Genomic DNA, 7,441 nt, shown 5'->3' with positions numbered 1-7,441 from the left:
TGTTGAAGCGACATTTTGCAGAAGGCGCACACACCCCGGCGGTTTGGCAACAAAAACCTCTTTATTTTGGTTCATTCTCACCGCAAAGCAAGCGGGTTCCCCACCCCCGATGGAAATCGGTCGCTTCGGGGATCGGATCGGAATCCGCTCTGTCACCGCTCTTCACGTTCTGTTCACGCGGAAAATGGCGGTCCATCAGAACCGCCGTAAAATTGGGAGCGGAAATATTTTTGTACCGAGATCGCATTTTGTACATAAAACAACACAGTTCGCTTGGGCGGCGGCAACCGGGTCTGAGCCGGCGCTCTTCTCTCTTTGGCAGCATCGCATGTACAGTTTGTTGTTCGTGAAAACTGCTGCTTCTGGAGGCTGAGACTATTGAATAAAACCGATTGAACCCACTTTTCCGTACGCTTGTTTCTGACTACTAGAATAGAGAGTGTGTTTCTTGTGCGTCTCACTAGTTGACGTGTTTGGATTGATACTTTCTCTGTATATCTCTAATTTCGTCTAACATTTGATTTCTTGGGCACTTGGCGCTTTGATCCAAGAAGGATATGGTTTTGCTCCGCTTCTTAAACACAACGATTTCTGCGTTTCGATTGAACTCGGTTCACAGTTTTGATTCATCCTTCAGTAACGCCGGAACGCGGAAGGGGGGTGTCGAAGCGATCGACACCAAACATAGAGAACGTAAGGAACTCAAAAACACACACAAACACTCACAACCACAACCGAACGCGCCGAGTCCTTTCGACTGGCGGCAACACGTAACACGAATGAACATTAACGTCCTGCCAGTATTTAACGTCCATAACTGATAGTTGTCTAGTGCGGCGCTCCCGGGAACGAACGAGGTGAACAGGAGGGATGGTGACGGAACGAAGGAATTTGTAAGGAAAACCTACGCTACGCAGCCCATTTCTGTTCCCGGTTACTCCGATTAGTTCCAAAGGCGGTTCTTGCTTCTTAGTTCCTGTTTTTTTTTGGTTTTGTTTGCAACCTTTTTCTGCACCCTTTCAGTGTCCATAGGCATACCTTTTTTCTATACACTTTTTCGCTAAATCAGTGACGAATCAGCACATTTTGATTTTTGTTAAGCCCCAATTGCCTGAAATAGCTTCCAGTTGTTTCCAAGCGTCATTCACTGTAAGTTAGCCGGAAGGCAATGGTTCGAGCCACAGTTCCTAGTTCACGGCTGGAAACGGTTCGGAGCGATTCGCGCGCGCGCGCGCACGTGTCCTGTGTCGCACACACGGTCACGGCAAGGGAGCGCTTAAGAAGGCGCGTCGTAGCATAGGTGTCGCATGTAAAGTAGAGGAAAGCATATTTTTTCTAAAGGAATTTATACAAGAGAACCCATCGATCCGGGTTGGCCGGAGCAAATCGAACGACCGGTGAAAGACAGGCTTATTAACCGAGTCGTAGTGCAAAGTGCAGTGGATCCGGTGCAGAGAACCCATCCGCAGCTTATGAAGCAAAACATTTAGTGTTTAACCTGTGTGTCCTTGCCCCCCGACGCCAAGACTGGTGCCAGTCTTACTACTAGGGCCACGCAATGTGAGCCACGAACGAAGTCAGAAGTTTGAAGTCAAACATTCCAAACCATAACTCGTCGCTAGTCGTCGCATGTAAGTGTAATTATGTACCAGAGTAAGACACGAAGGCACGATGGTGGTTTTGTGAGTAAAGAAATACAATTGTAAAAGCTCGACAAGGACTCGGTGGCCGAAAGAGAGAAGAAATAAATGTTGTTATAATTTCGATCTATCGCGTTTAGGTGTTTGATTTTATTGCAGCCTCTGCCAGGTATCGGGTTACCGAACGGCATCCCGAACGGCGGTTCCATTCAAGGCGTATCTCTGGGAAAACACCATTTGTCTGCCTCCGAAGAAAGCCAACAAAAACTGTCATCAATCCGCCACGATGACAATGGCACGTCCCATGCTGCCTAAGCCACTGCCCCGGATTGCTCCGATGCTTCTAATCAGTGGAAGTTCTTTGACGCGACCTTTTTCTCGGGGCGATGTCAGGGCCTACCGATGGAAAAACGTGAGCCACCCGTCTCTGCTACGTAAGCTTCTTGGGTCCTCTTCTTGGGTAGCCATTTCATTCGATTCCTATTTGTCCCGATGCCCGACTGGTTCGGTGTGTATTCGATCCGATCCGATCCGATGGGGTCCCTTTGTTGAGGTTAATTAAACGCATTATCGTCACCGAACTGCCAACACTTCCGGCCCGTTCGTTAGTTCGTTAGTGGGTCAATTAGAAGGGCCCAGTGAGGGCATCCTCCGAAAACTAACGTGCAGCGTTGCGGAAGGCTTGTTAATTAGCAGGGTTTACCCCGTGGCCGGTGGTGCGTTTGTTTAATTAAGACACGGGTCCGGGTTGTTAATCAATGCGCTTAGGTGGCCCCAAAAGCACTATTTGACGAACGCACAATCGGTGGCTTTGACGCGGTTGTTCGGCAACTACAGCACGATTAGCAATGATTGATGGGCGTTTTCGGTCGGCTTGTTGAAGTTTAAAAATACTTTCCTTTTCCGTGAAGGAAGACATCAACATCCGTCCGAAGCAAGAAAGAAAGTGAAGCAGTCAGCTAATCCCACCCCCGGCGGCCATTAGGTCGAGTTTGCCAAATTTTGGTGGCGTAAATCCCTTCGGTTCATTTACTTTTTCGGTGTCAACACCGTTTCGGGGTGACCAACTTCCCCGCCCCGAGCCCCCTTTGACGGACGCGCGCGCTTCCGGTTTTTATCTTTATCGCTTTCATGGTCGATTAATCTTTGCCCTGTGGCCCTCGACCCGTCCCTGTGTCCCTGGTTTAGTGTCTTTTTCGGGCGAGAACAAATGAATCTTCTCGTTCGTCTTCGATAATTCATCGATTACAACAACGGGCTCGACCTCTAAGTGCACCCGACGTGCGTCCCCAGCTGGACGAAGATAAATGGTTGTTGGGGCCATCCTGGGCCGGTCTCGGTTGACGAGGCGACGAGCTGGCGAAAACTTTGCCGGATGATTAAATTGCTCGTAAGAAGGGAATTATTTTTGGCAACACCAAATTTTGTTTTCTTTCGAATTCCCTGGAGTGACTTTTATTTTCGTGGGTAGCAGAAAAGGAAAACTGTGGTCACCCTGTTCCCCTAACCAAAGGTGCTGATAACATTCGATAGAAAACTTCCAAAATCTTTGTATGAAATCGGCCAAATAGCGCCCGAAAAGTAACAGGACACCATGCACAGAGAGCTGCGCTTACGAGCGTTTTCTTTTAGTACAAATATTTCAAACTTAGTGAAAAACAAACTCGTTTAGTTTTGGAAGGTTTCCGAAAGGATATTTCCTGTATGAAATATTTCCAAAAATAAGTGAACATATTTCAATTTCAAATACGGCCCGGTACGAAACTGGTATAAATGAGAGTATTTATGCCACATTGCACTATCTTTTCCAGATGGGTTGGGTCATGTTCTCCTGTTGTTTTTGTTGACTTTTCAACTAACTTTTCAAATGATTGGAGACACACAATGTTTTCAAAATAGTACATCCCAGTTTAATCCGCAAATATTTACAAAGTTTCCCGAAGGTACCGACATCTGTTTGCTAGTTTTATAAGATTTTCAATAGCTTATTAAATTATGTTTCTGACACTTTATCGTATTGTTTTCACTCTGTTCATCACCGTACAATTCATCAATACAAAGCGCTGTTTTTACTTCAGTAGCTGCTTGATTTGTGTGGAAGAAAATTTCGATGGTCAAAATTTTGAAACCCTGGTGCCCTGAAAATCCCTCGCAGCTCTGACCGAGCGGGAAGGATTATCCAATTCCCCGATAACGAGCTCCGCTTTCGGATCCCAACAAATGGGACGCAGGTCACCAAACAATCGGAACGAAAGCGGAAGCGTTCGCAAACATTTGCCCGGAATGACGACATAAACGGCGGAGTACCTTCCGAAACCTCGAAAGGGATCGACTGTGTTTGCTCAACCGAGCGAAGCGAAATAAATTTAATCCTTTCAAGCTGTTTCGAAATTCCTTAATCTATGGCGCAGAGCGCACACGTAAGAAGCCACGTTAACAGAAGACGTCGGAAGATGAAGAGATCATTGGGTGAGTTCGTGAAATTGGCCAAAGAATTACGAGATATTTATGAAACGAGATTCCAACGCTAGTTTCAAAGCAATTCGTTTGTCAGTCTTTGGCGTGGGACATTATAACCATCTCTTCGGCTAACGAGCAGCAATTAGTCGTCGGTTTTAAATGCTGTTGGCCAACACTATCGCTACCGCTGATCAATTACGGGAGTATCGCTATCGCCGCTCCTCCGTCCAAGGAGGGCCGTAACAGGATCCCGGGAAGCCGGATCGCAGATTAATCTTCCTTAGCAAAACGCAGCAGATAGAGTGCAGTTTGCTCGGGCCTTGTCTTGCGCTTTCGCGCGCGGGAGCATCGCGAAGCACAAAGTCCGTCTTCGGGCGGCCTAATTGCCCTCGAGAGCAACAAATGGAAGACAAATTCGAACGTTCGCGAGCCAACCGATGCACCATTGTTCCCGGTGGCCAAAGCCATCGTTACGAAGTTGCCCGGGCACAATGGAAATAAGCATTAGCAGCATCCATCGTTCGGTGGCCCGCAAATCCTGGTCTCCCGGGGGGCCACCGCGCTTTCGCATTCAGTCTGTGCAAGTCTCATTAAACTTAAATTAAGTTCCTGTGCACCTCACACTCCAATGTCCGGTTTCTTTGTGAGTTTCCGTTTGAACCGTGACCTCCGTGAATTGAAATTTACAATATTCGCAAAAAAGGTTGAAAAAAAGGTTGGGGAGTTTACAGGGCATCAAACAGTACAATGGATCCCCTGTTCCAAGGAACGACCTTCAGAAAACTCGGAATAAATGTTCCATCTTCAATGAAACTTCCCGTGCCCAGCACAACGTCTGGGTCGCCGCCAACTTCAACGCCTTGGCCACCGTGTACCGGCTTCCGATCGGCTTCCAATGAATTTCAAATGTGTTTACTTTTCCGTCTCAATCGTGCATCGTAATTGGAAATCGTGTAACAGGCTCACGCATTGTCAGCGCAGAAAGTGGTAACGGGTTTAAAAATACATCACCGCGGGAATCGGGCCGGAGTAGCGCACCGAATGCGGGGTCTAAGCCCCGTGCGACGGCACCTTTCTTCTCAACTTACATGACTCCCGTCCGGGAAGGGAACCGGGATCCTTTCTAACAAGATTAAATGTAAATCGATGCCGGTGCAGCTGAGCAACGCGGCCATCCCTCCTGGGCCAAAGGAATCACCGGCAGTCTGATTTATTTTAGGCACACATTTTGTAAGCCTGACGCGGAGGCCCACACAATGGTCTGGCCGGATCGACCCGTAGGGCCTTGGCAGAAGGCTTACAAAACTCTCCGAAGCTCCAGCAAACAGGACGGTCGGTATCGAGCTCCACTGCTTAACGGCTGGCTTTCGGTGGCTCTGGCGGTGTAACCAGGGGTTCCCGTGCGGAAGAAACCGTTCACGATCTCGATCCCAGGCTGAGCCACACAACTTGATCTGGGTCTTCATCCATCTCCGGCCGGGAACCGCATTACTTCCTGCGGGCCCGCGGGAAAGGCGAAGACTCGTCGATTGGAGAAATTGCGATGCATAGCATAACTTATTTTCCACACAGGACCTCGGGCCGCTGGGACCTAGAGCTTTTCAACCCCACGAGAGAAAAAAAGGAAAAGAAACCCCCATCGTGTAAGGTGCGCGAACGTTCGCTCGTTGCTCCCTGGTGAAGGTGAATAAATTTCGTGAATAATTTTCGAGGATATGAAAATTCAATGAAGTTATAAATCACATCCTGGCGTCACGGTGAAGCACGGCGGCACGCCATTTCCTACGCCGTGCGTTCCGTGGAAGGCGCCAACAGATCCGACCGGCCCCAAAACCTTTCGAGGCCGCCCGAGGCCTATCGCTTCGCGATTGCAATCCCTTTTCGGGGCGCCGATGGATGGGAACGTATATATAGATTACACAAACATCGTTTCCTTCTGCGGAAGGACCCTACAAGGTGGACTTCCAAAACGCCCCGGAGAGTTTGAGGATGGTTTCGCCCCGTTTTGGGTGAAAAATTACATCGCAGCCCGCGTGCATGTGTGGCCAACCGTGGCCCGTGGAGGGTTAGAGATGTTTGATGTTTTTCGAAGGAAATTCGGGAATTGGGGTTTCCGTTTTTTTTTTCTAGCGAGAGAATGAAGAACAATCGCCAAACAGTGATAAGGAAGGGTTGTGTGTGTGACCGAAAGACATAAATTCTCGATTTTACGGCGCCAACACTTTTCGGAGCCATGCTCGAGTTGATGGCTAAAATGACCCAAGAAACCGTGCGGATGTTTAGTTTGCGAAACAAAGTTTTTTTTTACTCTTAAAGAACGGGCTGGGCCGTATTTATTGCGAAACAAAGTTCTTTGAATAATAAACTACCGTCGATTTATATTGTTATATGTTCTCTATTTAAAAATCTTTATCGAAATAAAGGTTAATTTTACCGGTCTTGAAGCTAACACAAAAAATGACATAAGACTTCGTTACTGAAAAAGAGGAAAAAAACGGAAGCTAAAATACCTCAATATTCCATTCCAGGTGCTTGATAGTTAAGTAGAATTGTTGTGTAAATAGGGATGCAATATTCTCAACAATTACGATTCATTCCATAGAAAAAAAAAAAAAAAAAAAGGAAGATAGAAAAACCGAAAGTATCCGACAAAACGATTTTCCTTCCCGTGAGCCAATAAGGAACATGATGGGAACTAGTTTTGCGCCGGTGTGCTCCACTGGAGACGAATCGAATGTCTCGTAGATACGTCGTTCTGCTTCATAATATGCACACACCATGTAAGCAACAGAATAAATAGACGGTCAGCCGGCGGAATAAATGTAAACGGAAATAAATAATGCATGAATTGTTTACGGTCTCCGAGACAACCGCCGATACAGCCGGGTTTTCGCTTTCCGTTCGGGAAGACCCTCTGTCCGGACAAATATTTTCCCTCTTGGACCATCATCTTCTCGGACACACACACACACCCAGACACATACAGAGCGGAATCAAATCAACGAGCGGCGAAACGATAGAAATGAGCTGCCAGAGTCCATTCGAAAACTGTCTTCTTGTGGCCCCGATGGCGACGAAAGTAAGGCTCCCATGCGCATTCCCCAGCATAAGCCCGGAATTATGTGCAGTTTCTCCTCCCGGCCAGGCCGAAACAGTTGCGCCACAGGGGAATGCAAGCTGTGGCACAAATCCCCGATGTTGACAGTTCCATTTGCGGAATATTTTCACTTCTTGGCGGAATTGGCGCAGAATAAAAAAGCAGCGGCATTCGTCTGCCACCGAAGACTTCCTTCAGATAAGTAAATTCAGACTCATTTCGCTTCAATCTGCGTAAGGGGGCA

This window comes from Anopheles cruzii, chromosome 2 (assembly GCF_943734635.1).
Source record: "Anopheles cruzii chromosome 2, idAnoCruzAS_RS32_06, whole genome shotgun sequence".
Taxonomy (NCBI): Eukaryota; Metazoa; Arthropoda; class Insecta; order Diptera; family Culicidae; genus Anopheles; species Anopheles cruzii.
Note: the sequence above shows the minus strand (reverse complement) of the source record.